Source organism: Bos javanicus, chromosome 13, assembly GCF_032452875.1.
Source record: "Bos javanicus breed banteng chromosome 13, ARS-OSU_banteng_1.0, whole genome shotgun sequence".
Taxonomy (NCBI): domain Eukaryota; kingdom Metazoa; phylum Chordata; class Mammalia; order Artiodactyla; family Bovidae; genus Bos; species Bos javanicus.
Window position 1 is genome coordinate 60377368 of NC_083880.1, and position 12701 is coordinate 60390068.

General features: G+C 48.9%; 1 long non-coding RNA gene across 1 annotated transcript; it reads right to left on the reverse strand.

Annotated features, from left to right (window-relative positions):
* Positions 1–1368: 1368 nt before the first annotated feature.
* Positions 1369–12368, reverse strand: LOC133259536 (uncharacterized). The gene is made up of 3 exons (XR_009740441.1): positions 9414–12368; positions 8470–8540; positions 1369–5748 (listed from the first exon to the last, which is right to left on the reverse strand). It is a non-coding gene; the product is annotated as an uncharacterized LOC133259536 (long non-coding RNA).
* Between the last annotated feature and the right edge of the window lie 333 nt (positions 12369–12701).

Below are 12701 nucleotides of genomic sequence, written 5' to 3' on the forward strand. Positions count from 1 at the left end.
AAAATGTTAACTACATGAGTAAATATATAAGATTCTATATTATCAGTTCAGTTCAGTTCAGTCGCTCAGTCGTGTCTGACTCTTTGCGACCCCATGAATCCCAGCACGCCAGGCCTCCCTGTCCATCATCAACTCCCGGAGTTCACTCAGACTCAACGTCCATCGAGTCAGTGATGCTATCCAGCCATCTCATCCTCTGTCATCCCCTTCTCCTCCTGCCCCCAATCCCTCCCAGCATCAGAGTTTTTTCCAATGAGTCAACTCTTCGCATGAGGTGGCCAAAGTACTGGAGTTTCAGCTTTAGTATCATTCCTTCCAAAGAAATCCCAGGGCTGATCTCCTTCAGAATGGACTGGTTGGATCTCCTTGCAGTCCAAGGGACTCTCAAGAGTCTTCTCCAACACCACAGTTCAAAAGCATCAATTCTTCGGCACTCAGCTTTCTTCACAGTCCAACTCTCACATCCATACATGACCACAGGAAAAACCATAGCCTTGACTAGACGGACCTTTGTTGACAAGGTACTGTCTCTGGTTTTGAATATGCTATCTAGGTTGGTCATAACTTTCCTTCCAAGGAGTAAGCGTCTTTTAATTTCATGGCTGCAGTCACCATCTGCAGTGGTTTTAGAGCCCCCAAAAATAAAGTCTGACACTGTTTCCACTGTTTCCCCATCTATTTGCCATGAAGTGATGGGACCAGATGCCATGATCTTCGTTTTCTGAATGTTGAGTTTTAAGCCAACTTTTTTCACTCTCCTCTTTCACCTTCATCAAGAGGCTTTTTAGTTCCTCTTCACTTTCTGCCATAAGGGTGGTGTCATCTGCATATCTGAGGTTATTGATATTTCTCCTGGCAATCTTGATTCCAGCTTGTGCTTCTTCCAGCCCAGCGTTTCTCATGAGGTACATTTAGTTGTCCTTAAAAGGTAATTTGCTGTTTAAACAAAAATAATAATATTTGGTGGAGTTTGTAACATCTACAGAAGTAAAATGCATGACAATAATAGCATTAAAGTCAGGAAGAGAGAAATGGAAGTACCCTATTATAAGGTTCTTACACTACATATGAAGTGGTACAATATCATTTGACAGTAGACTGACAAGTTAGAGACATATACCATAAATTCTAATGCAACAACTGAAATAACAGAATGAGGAATTATAGATAATAAGCCAATAAAGGAGGGAAAATGGAATAATGAAAAGCACTCAGTTAATCAGAAATGAGGCAGAAAGAGGGACTATCCTGACAGTCCATTGGTTAGGACTTCGCCTTCTAACGCAGAGGGTGTGGGTTTGATCCCTGGTCAGGGAACTAAGATCCCACATGCCTCAGGGCCAAAAAATCAAAACATAAAACAGAAGCAATGTTGTAACAAATTTAATAAAGACTTTAAAAAATGGTCCACATCAAAAAAGAAAGAAATGAGGCAGAAAAAGAAGAAAAGGAAAGAGCAAATGGGACAGAGAAAGAAAATATGAGATAATAGGCTTAAATCGAATCATATCAATAATCACATTAAATGTAAATGGTCTAAACACTCCCAATTAAAAAGCAGAGATTGTGAGATTGAATTTTTATAAAGACCCAAATACATGCCATCTACCAAAACAAAAACAAAACCACACATCCACTTCAGATATAAAGACACAAGTTAAAAGTACAAGCATGGAAAAAGATATACCACACTAACACTAATTAAAAGAGCACTAGAGTGGTTAGGTTAATATCAGAAAAAGCTCATTTCAGAGCAAAGAATCTTACTAGGGATAGATAAGGTTATTTCATAACAAGCAAGGGATTGACTAATTAAGAGCATAAAACAATTTTAAATGTTTATATTCCTAATGGCAGAGATCTAAAATATGTACAGCAAAAGCTGGTAGACCTCCAAGGAGAAACAAATCCATAGTTATACACTGAGATTTCAAATTTCAATAAATGAAAGAACAAATAGAAAATCAAATATTACCTTCCTAGTATGTCCTACCTTGACCATCAATTTGAATTGTGCTTCCTTACTCCCTAACCCTCTCTCCTGCACATGTCATCTTCTAACAAATTGTGTATCTATTTATTTATTAATATTTAAATTTATTTATTTGTATAATCCAAGAACAGTGTCTGGCACTTAAAAGATTCTTTAAATCAGATCAGATCAGATCAGATCAGTCACTCAGTCGTGTCCGACTCTTTGCGACCCCATGAATCGTAGCACACCAGGCCTCCCTGTCCATCACCAACTCCTGGAGTTCACTCAGACTCATGTCCATCGAGTCAGTGATGCCATCCAGCCATCTCATCCTCTGTCATCCCCTTCTCCTCCTGCCCCCAATCCCTCCCAGCATCAGAGTCTTTTCCAATGAGTCAACTCTTCACATGAGGTGGCCAAAGTACTGGAGTTTCAGCTTTAGCATCATTCCTTCCAAAGAAATCCCAGGGCTGATCTCCTTTAGAATGGACTGGTTGGATCTTCTTGCAGTCCAAGGGACTCTCAAGAGTCTTCTCCAACACCACAGTTTAAAAGCATCAATTCTTCGGCGTTCAGCCTTCTTCACAGTCCAACTCTCACATCCATACATGACCACAGGAAAAACCATAGCCTTGACTAGACGAACCTTTGTTGGCAAAGTAATGTCTCTGCTTTTGAATACGCTATTTAGGTTGGTCATAACTTTCCTTCCAAGGAGTAAGCGTCTTTTAATTTCATGGCTGCAGTCACCATCTGCAGTGATTTTGGAGCCCCCAAAAATAAAGTCTGACACTGTTTCCACTGTTTCCCCATCTATTTCCCATGAAGTGATGGGACCGGATGCCATGATCTTCGTTTTCTGAATGTTGAACTTTAAGCCAACTTTTTCACTCTCCACTTTCACCTTCATCAAGAGGCTTTTTAGTTCCTCTTCACTTTCTGCCATAAGGGTGGTGTCATCTGCGTATCTGAGGTTATTGATATTTCTCCTGGCAATCTTGATTCCAGCTTGTGTTTCTTCCAGTCCAGCGTTTCTCATGATGTACTCTGCATATAAGTTAAATAAACAGGGTGACAATATACAGCCTTGACATACTCCTTTTCCTATTTGGAACCACCACAACAAAAAGAACTGTTGAATAAAAGCATGATTGAAAGACTGTTAGTTGCTATCATTATGACAAATCATGTGACTCTGCATGGAGTCTTTCTCTTTTGTTACTTCAATGTGTAGACCCCAACAAAAATCAATATTGGGGTCCCAGAATTCTAGAACACAAGGGCAGAAATCATAGACATCCAGAATGTTCATGTAAGATGTATAGGATGTTAATATTCTAGAATGTCAGAGTCTACAACTCTGAAGTCTTAGAATGTTTAGAGCCAGAACATTAGATTCGGGGACTAGAGTTGACAAGGGATCTAAACTTAGTCTGTACTGGGGAGTGGAGGGGTGGTGCATTCAGAGTCAAATAGTATTCTCTTTATTTCACTTGCTGGTTCTGGGTGTCTCCTAACTTTATACCCATCAGTTCAGTTCAGCTGCTCAGTGTGTCTGACTCTTTGCATAGAGAGGTATATACCCAGCTCTCTAACTCAGCTTAGCAAGGCAAATGGACTAAGAAACTATTCACCCATGGCCTCAGGGGCTGTGGGAATGAGGGAAGTTGGGCCAGGGGAGGGAAAGGAGGGGAGGAAGGGGAGGCTGTATTTCTCCATTTTAATTCAGCTTTTGCTCACAGGGCCCCTTCTGGACTATAAACCCGTGAGGCCTTTCCGTCATGCAAGACTGGAGGCTGTCATTATCAGAAGGAACCACCACCACCACCTGCACAGGAATAAGGGGGAGAGCCCACAGCAGACTGAGCCAGGCCATCATCCCAGGGACCCTGCCCCTGGGATGGCCACAGAACTGGCTGGGGAGTCTAGGTCCCAGGGAGTAGAGAGATAGGTTACAGAGAGTCAGGGCAGCCTAGGTCCCTGCATTTCGGAATGCAGACTTCACTCCCTGGGCATCGGGGCATCCTGGTGGTGGTGGGGAGGGCATGTCCAGCAAGTGGGGCCCACACACCAACTGTTGTCCTGCTTTGTTTTTATCTCCAGCTCTATCATCTCATGACTTCTGTGTTTATCTTCTTTCTCATCCATCTCTCAGACTAGATTGTGAGCCTGTGAGGACAACAAGCAGCTCTGCTTTGCTCATGCTGTCCTAGCATCTGGGGGTGCCCTTGTGAACTCTGCAAACAGTGAGTGTTCGGTCAGCATTGCTGGTGGATTACCCGAATGAAGCTGCTTTGCCAGCCCTCTCCTCGGGGATTCTGTGCACACTGGGTCACACCCTTATTATGAGCACTAGTGAAGGCTAAGAATCCTCTACTCAAACAAAACTCGAACCCTTCACAAACTGGTGCAGACACTTCCCAGGGAACGAACACACACACACACACACACCAGCTCTAAGCTCTGCACAGACCTCAAGCTTTGCACCCCTGGAGCAGGAGGAAACTCAAGAGCCTGTTTCCAGCATCATCTTTCACCCATCAGCTTTCAGTCCCTGTCCTGTGTCGTCCAGGGAAGGCCAGAGAAAATCCCAAGAACCAGCACATGCTGGATGCCCAGCGCTGACAGCCCGTGGCCTCCACCACCCCTGGGCACAGAGCTGTTACCTGAAACACAGCCTCCCACAGTGAGTTGGGAGCCCTTTCTGAACCACCTTGCTATTGGTCTCTACAATCGTCCTTCATTTAGCCTCCATTTAGGACCCGGGTTCTCAACACTCACTAATCACAGGCTGCCTTTTTGAGGCTGGGTCAACTGCTGGCAAAACACCAGGAAAAAATGCACAAAGAAGCATGACTTATCAGACAAATTCCCAGGGCCTCTCCTTCTCTCTTCCTACCCCAACCGCAGCCATCCGAGTCTGCAGAGCCCCAAGCGTGTAACCAGGGGGTACACACCCGAGTACAGAATGGGTGGCGGGGCCCCTTCTTTTTTTGGACACAGCTCGGAAACCCCTCCATTCCTTAGACTGCTGCTGTGCCTCGCGCCCCCCACTTCTTAATTACTACCGCGCTGCTTAATTGGGCGCTGTGTGTGTGCGTGTGTGTGTTTCTCGGGGGCTGAGGGTCGTCTCTCCTACACATGGAGCGATCGGGTGGAGGGGGTGCTGGCTCCAGGCCCGAGAGCGAGACCCCTCCCCCGCCAGGCCGCTGGAGGATTGCGCAGCTCAAACAGATGGACCGAGCCGAGGGGGCGGGGGCGCGCTGACGGGGTGCTAGACGGCAGCGACGGCCGCGCCTCCCCGCGCGCGGACAAAGGCGGGGGCCGGGCGGCGCGCGCGCCTTATCAGCGCTAGCAGACCGGCCGTCCGGGCGGGTGCCGGCGGCCCGCGTGCAGGCGCACAAAGGCCCGGGCCGGGCGCGGGGGGCTGGGGGGACCGCGAAGATTAATTGCCCAATCAAGTTGTCGGCGCGGGGCGGGGGCGGGGCCGCGGCCCCGGGGGGACGCGGGGCGGCGCATAATGAAGTGTGCAAAAAGTTAATTTGCTCGGCGATTCGCTGCTAGCCGTAATCAAAGGCGGGCGGCGGGGAGGGCGGGAGTGGGGAGTATGCCCCTCCCCGACCCCCGACCCAGACTGCGATCCCGGGGGGCGCCGGGGGAGGGGACCCAGGACAGCCCCCCAGCGCCGGAGCAGGGGTGGGTAGAGGTCTCCAGACGCGCGTTCCACTCCTCCACTTCCGCCGGCCGAGTGTCCCAAGCGCCGCTCGCCTTTCCTGCAAACACAAAGGTTGACATTTCTGGAGCGTTCACTCCGGCCAGGCTCCGCGCCAAGCGTTTCCGGGCGTGATCTCCACTCTCAACCTGGGGAGGTAGGGCCGGTGATCATCACGTTTTGGAGCAGAGGAGCCCGGAGCCCGGAGATGCTTAGAAGTGATCCAAGGTCACACGCGGGGCCCTAAAAAGGCTCGGGAGCCTTAGCTGAAAAAAGGCACAGTGGAAGAGTGTCAAAGACAAAATACATTAGACAATGGGAGAGGTGATTTTTTTTTTTTTTTTCAAGCTCCTGCAATGGAGAAGCACCTGCGAGCCCAAGACCACGGTGTCTGGGCTGGGCCGGTTTGCCTGACTTTTATAGGGTGGAGTAGACAGGTTACAGGTGGGGGATGTTTTACAATCAGGGGAAGTCGTCTCAACCAGCTGAACAGGAAATGTTTATCTCTGTCTAGTTTCAGATGGCACAAACAGTTCTAACCTCAGCTAATCAACCAGGAGACAAAGAATGGGAAGGTCTTTGTTTGGCCTTAGCAGGCTCAGGCAAAAGCGAAAAGGTCACAGACAAACAAGGGGAGTCTAGTCTTAGGGGAGCCATGAGAAAGATGGATAGAGTCTTATCTAAGTATTATGGAGAAGGTGGTGGCTTGCAGTAAGCCATTTACCAGAACAAAATGGGTTGCTGCTGCTAAGTCACGTCAGTCGTGTCCCACTCTGTGCAACCCCATAGACGGCAGCCCACCAGGCTCCCGTCCCTGGGATTCTCCAGGCAAGAATCCTGGAGTGGGTTGCCATAATGGGTAGAGGGACTGCAAAAAAACAAAAGGTTGAGATTTCTTAACCATCCATATTTTCTATGGGCACAGGTAAAGTTTAACATTGTCAAAAGGTTGGCAGATGGTAAGGCAGAAGCTCTGATTTCCTGTGACAGCAGCTTTGCTGAGTGGTTTAGAACCACTGCCTTATGAGGCCCTCGTCCTCAATAAATATAAATGCCCCTTTAGTCAGCTCCCCTGGGGTTGTGACCTTGGGCAACTCATCTGACCTCTCCTCATACAATGGGAGCCATAATAAAATACCCACCCTATAAGATATGGTAAGTCCCCCACATACAAACAAGTTCCTTTCCAAGAGTGTGTTGGTAAGTCCAGTTTGTTCATAAGTACAACAAAGTCACCCTAGGTACCCAACTAACACCTAGCTATATAATACTGTACTGTACTAGGTTTATAATACTTTTTTCACATAAATAATACATTAAAAAAAAAACAATAAAACACTTTAAATCTTACAGTATCTTGAAAAGTACAGTGGAACAGTACAGCAACTGGCATACAGGGGCATGTTCACGTCTTTGAAAGTTCCTAACTTAAAGTTTGTATGTGGGGGACTTGCTGTATTATTATCAGTGAGAGCCTAAACAGTAAGCACCAAGCAAAGCACCTGGGTCACGGTAGGTGCATCATTCCTGTTAGTACGAGTGCTAGCATTTTCTCAGGAAGCAGAGGTGTCAGGATTTGAATTCCAGCAGCACGGTTTCAGAAACTGCGAGCTCACCCAGGTGCACAGCCAGATCTCTGTGTACGGCTTCAGTTCTCCAACACCAGATACATCCAAAACCTGTGTCCCAGGTACGGGGTGTACAAGAAAAGGAGCAGGCCCTGCCCTCCTGGAGGGGGTCATCCTGCAAGGCTGGCCAACCCCAGACAATAGCGGGAATGCCACAGTGGCCACGGGAGCTCTGCAGAGGTGCCAAACCTGGGCTTAGGGCTGGCTTTGGGAAGGCATGGTGGACATGCCCCAGATGCCCAGGACAACTGGCACAGAGGATTGGCAGCCATGACCCGAGCCCCATCAGATTTCCACCCAGACCCCCTCCTCAAGAAGCAGCTTCCACGCCCTGGAGCTGACTAGTGGCTCCTGAATCCTGGTTCTCTGATCCGTTGCCCAGGCCTGTCCCTGAGCCCAGGCAGGACCAGGAGACTGGAGAGGAAGCCCTTGAGGGTGACAAGAGCCAGGCTTGCAGGCGAGAAGGGGCGGGATTACAGCCAAGCCAAGATTTATGGGCCCGATCATAATAATGAAAGAAAGAAAGAAAAAAGGGACGCGTGTTCGGCAATGCCCAGGGACCAGGGCTGCTGCCCTATTACCAAAAATGTCGTAGCTCTCGACTCTGCAAATTAGCATAAAACATGCTGTTTTGCATCTATTTGCATGTAATTTACATGCTAATAACTTGACGCCACAATGCACCCAGTCCCCTAAGTGGCTTCTGGTCCTTGCTTTTCTCCCAGCTCCTGCCCCTTGTCTTGCTTTGAGAAAACCAGGGGATCTTGGTTCTAGGCTAGGCTGAGCCACTCAATCCCTGTGGGACCTGGACTGGTCCCTGTCCCTCTCTTGAGTCTCAGTTTCCTGACTGTGAGCTGAAGGAGACAAACTGAACAGGAGTTCTCAAATTATGCTCCAGTATCCCCCTTGAGGGCTGCAGACACAGAGACGGGGAAGCAGGTGGAGCAAGCACCCCCTCCCTCTATCCCCTTGAACAGCTGGGCTTCTGAGTAAAATTTCTCTTGAGCAATGCAGAGCCTCTTGTTAAAAACAAAGACCAAAAAGTTTGCAAACAAACAGACTCGGTTATCTTAGAGTCTTTCTAAGTCTTTCCAGTTCAATGTTCTCTAAAGATTTGAATAATAATACCAATCAGAGTTAAATATAGCACTTACCATGGGACAAGCAGTGTTCTAAGCACCAGGCACAGTCTTCCAAGCACACATAACTCAGTCTTCAGACAACCCTTGAAATAGACGCTATTATTATACTCCCATTTTATAGATGAGTAAACTGAGGCACGGAAAATAATTTACCTAGGTTCAAATAGCCACTACATGGGAAAGTGAAGATTCACACAGTCTATCTCTAGAGTCTACATTGAATTTAGTCAAGTCAACCCTTCCATTGTACAGATGAGGATACTGAGGCCCAGAGAGGGAGATTGAAAATTTCTAAGCACCACAGCTAAACTGGCACTTGAACCTTGCTTCCTGCATGAGCCCCAGGCTCTTTGCCGTCTGGGGAAAGGTGAACAGAAAAGGGAAGTCTGGAGTTTCATAGGTGCTCAGGACTACTTCTCTCTGGGTCCAATGGGCTTGCCAGGGTGAGACATGCTTTCTACCTGGGTTACTACCAGAGCCTGCTTCCTCCTCCTCAGCCAGCCTCATCCCAGCTGGTGGACCTTGGGGAACAGGCCCTGAAACCAGCCAGGATGAGCCCCTAAATCAGGACAGACAGCAGGCTAGTGAGAGCACCAGGTGTGCCTGTCAGAGCCAGCACACAATGCCCTGGCCGGCTGTGCAGGTGGAGCAACTGCCCAGGGGGGCTCCACTGCAGGGGGCTGTGGGGCTTTATCTCTGCAGAGGCAGACAGTGCCAGGCCAGCAGGTGCTCAGCGCTCCCCCTCGGGGGTCTGGCTGGGAAACCCCCAGATGTAGGGACGACTGGCCTGCCTGAGCGGTGCCCCCTGTGGGTCTAGTCATCCCTCTCTTGATTCAGTATCCCTCGATGGCACCCTGGCCCTTTTCACGTCCCTGTCTGACCTGCCACCTCTCACCCTGCTCCAGCCACCTGGCCTTCTCTCTGCTCCTCCCCGACACCTCCAAGCTCAGTCCTACCTGGCCCCTTTGCAACTTGCTGTTTCCTCCAACTGGAACACCCTGCTTGGCTGCTTCGTGCCCTTCAGATCTCAGCTCCAGCCCTCAAACCTTCCCTGACCACACCCTCCAAAGCTCTGCCTCCCTTCCCCCTCACTCGCTAGCACTTAACCTTGATGTCTTCTCTGCCATTATTACAATCTGAATTTATCTTGTTTATTTACGTGTCTCCTCATTTAGTGCCTGTCTCCACCACTAGACCCTCACTCCAGGAGAGTCAGGACCACGTCTGTCTTACAGAAATATAGTTCTCAATAAATATTTGTTGAAGGAAAGAAATAAAGAGGGAAGACAGTAGCTGCCGAAGATTTATTTGGTTAGTTTCCACCACCTCCCCCTCCCCAACTCTGCCCTAGAATGTTAGCTCCATGGTGGGTGGGCAGGGGGGCGGGGCGACGGGTACAGGCATTTATGCCTGTTTTTGTTATCTCTGTGATTCCCAGAGGCTAGCACTGTGCCTGGCACACAGTAGGCGTTCAATAAATATTTGTGCATGAATGAGCTGAGTGTGTAAGATCCTGCACTGGAAGCCAGGAGACCTGGCTTCCTTGCCAGTAATCCCCTTGATGGTGGGTAGGATCCTGGGCAAGTTCCTTCCTTCTGGGGACCTCCATCTCCATCTCCTCATCTGAAGCCTGGACTTTGGAATCCCTGCCCCTTCACCAGGACCACAAAAGGGAGAGTGCAGTCTGTCCTCATTCCTCCGTGGGGAGGCAAACGGGGCAGCTGGTGGAGCTCCAGGGATTAGGGCCTGAAATCGGCCAGGATAAGCCCCAGGAGGCAAGGGGCAGAGAAACCTGGGTTTCAATCAGGACATGGCTATTACCTGGCTGCATGGCCTTGGGGGAGTCACTGTTCCTCTCTGAGCCTCCATTTCCTCATTTGCAAAAGGGACACAGTCACTGTGAGGACTGCCACAAGATGACAGAAGGGAGCATTGTGCACCATGCCCACAGTTGTCATTTCTCATCAGCAAGGCAGTGCAGCAAGGAGATCATGACACGCCTCTACCCAGCGTGTTTGTTTCTTATCTATAGAAGGAAGTCCTAAGGGTACCAACCTAACAGGTCACTGAGGTTGGATTGAGATGGGAAAATGTTATGTATGTACCTGGCACATGGTAGGGACTTTTACAACCACAGCCCTTAAAGTTTTCAACTGCCTCTGTGGCTGATCCTGATTATGGATATCCCAAATCATCAGAGCACAGAGGAGACTCGGGGTCAGAGTGGGTGTGGGTATGGTTTGAGTTCAGTGTTGGGGGTGGGCTGGAGAGGATGAGGCAGCAGAGGTATAAGGTCAGGATAAGATCAGGCGGTCCTGAGAGCTGGATAAGGAGTTAGCCTTTATAGTGGGAGCAGGGGGAGCTACAGGACGCATTAAAGCAGGGAAACAAGATGATATGAGTTTAAAAACACCCACTCTGGCTGCCAGTTTTCAGGTGTGGCTGGGATTACTGGTGGTTTCCAAGCCTACGGTCTCCCTTTCGCTTAGTATTAGGACCCTGTAGATACTGCTGAGCACATGGACACTAGAATAGAGACCACACTTCCTAGCCTCTTACAGTCAGGTATGGCCATGTGTCTCCATCCTGGCCAAGAGGGGAAAAGTAGAACACCACGTGCAATTCCTGAGAGAGGTCCTTACAGAGAGGCAGAGCCTCTTCCCCCTTCCCTCGGAATGTAAATATGATGACTGGGAATAAGCAGCTATTTTGGGCCGTGAGGTGTTGAGGAGTGTGGAACAGTAAGATAGAAGGAATCTGGGTCCCTGTGAACCAAAGAGCCATCTTGCTAGCTTAGGACTGCCGGCCTCCGGACTGTTTATGAGAAGGAGAAATCAGTGTTTGTCTCCTTTAAGGCACTCTTCTTTGGAGTTCTCTTCCACTCACAGCCAACTCCAAAACAGATGCAGTTGGCACAGGTGATCTTGGAGCACTGTGGCCCGTCTTGAGGTGCACAGGGCAGAGAACTCACCTGGGTCTCTTTTCTGCTCATATTGGCCCTGAAGCCCCCGGCCTTTGCAGCCAAGCTCTGCCTGTCCAAAGGCACAGCCCAGGTCAGCCCAACTGGTGGGTATCCCTGGCTGGGCTAAGCTCATGAGGAACTAAGATTAGGACTCCTACTGAGTCCTTCACAGAGAAGGGCTTCTCAGAGTCCTTCTCAGCGCTTCAGAGGTCTGAGAGGCAGGGCAGAGAGAAGACAGCAGACAATGGCAGGATGGCACTGTCCATCCCAGTGGCCACTTCAAGCCCCTTCTCAGCCTCTCAGCCTCTCCACATAGCACCCTTCTTAATGCCCTTCCCCAAACTCACAGATTCCACCACAGTGCCCTCCTGCGGCCCCCCAAGGCCTTCAAATTGGCATCTAATCTCCTCTCTGGCCCACCATGTCCTTGAAGATGGTGTGCAGCTTTGAATGAGACTCATGAGGACAAATCCCCTCTCTTAGGTGCTCTGTGACTTTGCGGAACTCATTGAAGCATCTTGGATTTAATTTCCTCCTCTGTGAAATGGAAATGATTATAACAACTACTTCCTGAGTCAGTGCAAGGGTTCCGATTATTGATTGTTGAGTAACAACCCACCCCAAATACAGTGTTGTTAACCAGTTTCTTAAGCTCACAGATTCGTATGGGTCAAGAATTCAGACAGAGCACATGGGAGATGGCTTCCTCCCATTCTACAGTACCTGGGGCCTCAGCTGGAAAGAACTGAAGACCAGGCACCAGAATCATCAAAAGGAGTCTGCCCTTACATGTCTGGCAGCCAAGCCTAGCTCAGCTGAGGCTATTAGCTGGAACAGCTGTATGCGGCCTCTCCTTGGGTCGTGAGCTTCCTCACAGCGTGGCAGCTGGGTTCCAAGAGCGAGTGTCCCCTGAGACCCAAGCACAGGTGATTATGGCCACATCTAACCTATCCTCAGAAGTCACACCGTGTCACTTCAGCCATATTTTATTTCTAGAAACCATCACAGGAGGGGTCATAGACTCCGCCCCTTGACAGGAAGAGAGTCAAGGAATTTGGAGTCATATTTTTTAAAATGCTTGAACAATGTGTAGCTCATCATAAGGACACATTAAATGTTAGCTGGAAGAAGTGGCAGTAGTGAAATAGTGGCAGGGTTCAATCCTGTATATACTGAAATAGCCATAAGACACTAGGCATAAAAAAGTTAATGGAGGAGGCACAGAAACAGGTCCCTGGAACCTAACATCCCCACTAGGCTGAAAGACAGAGTTTGGATAATA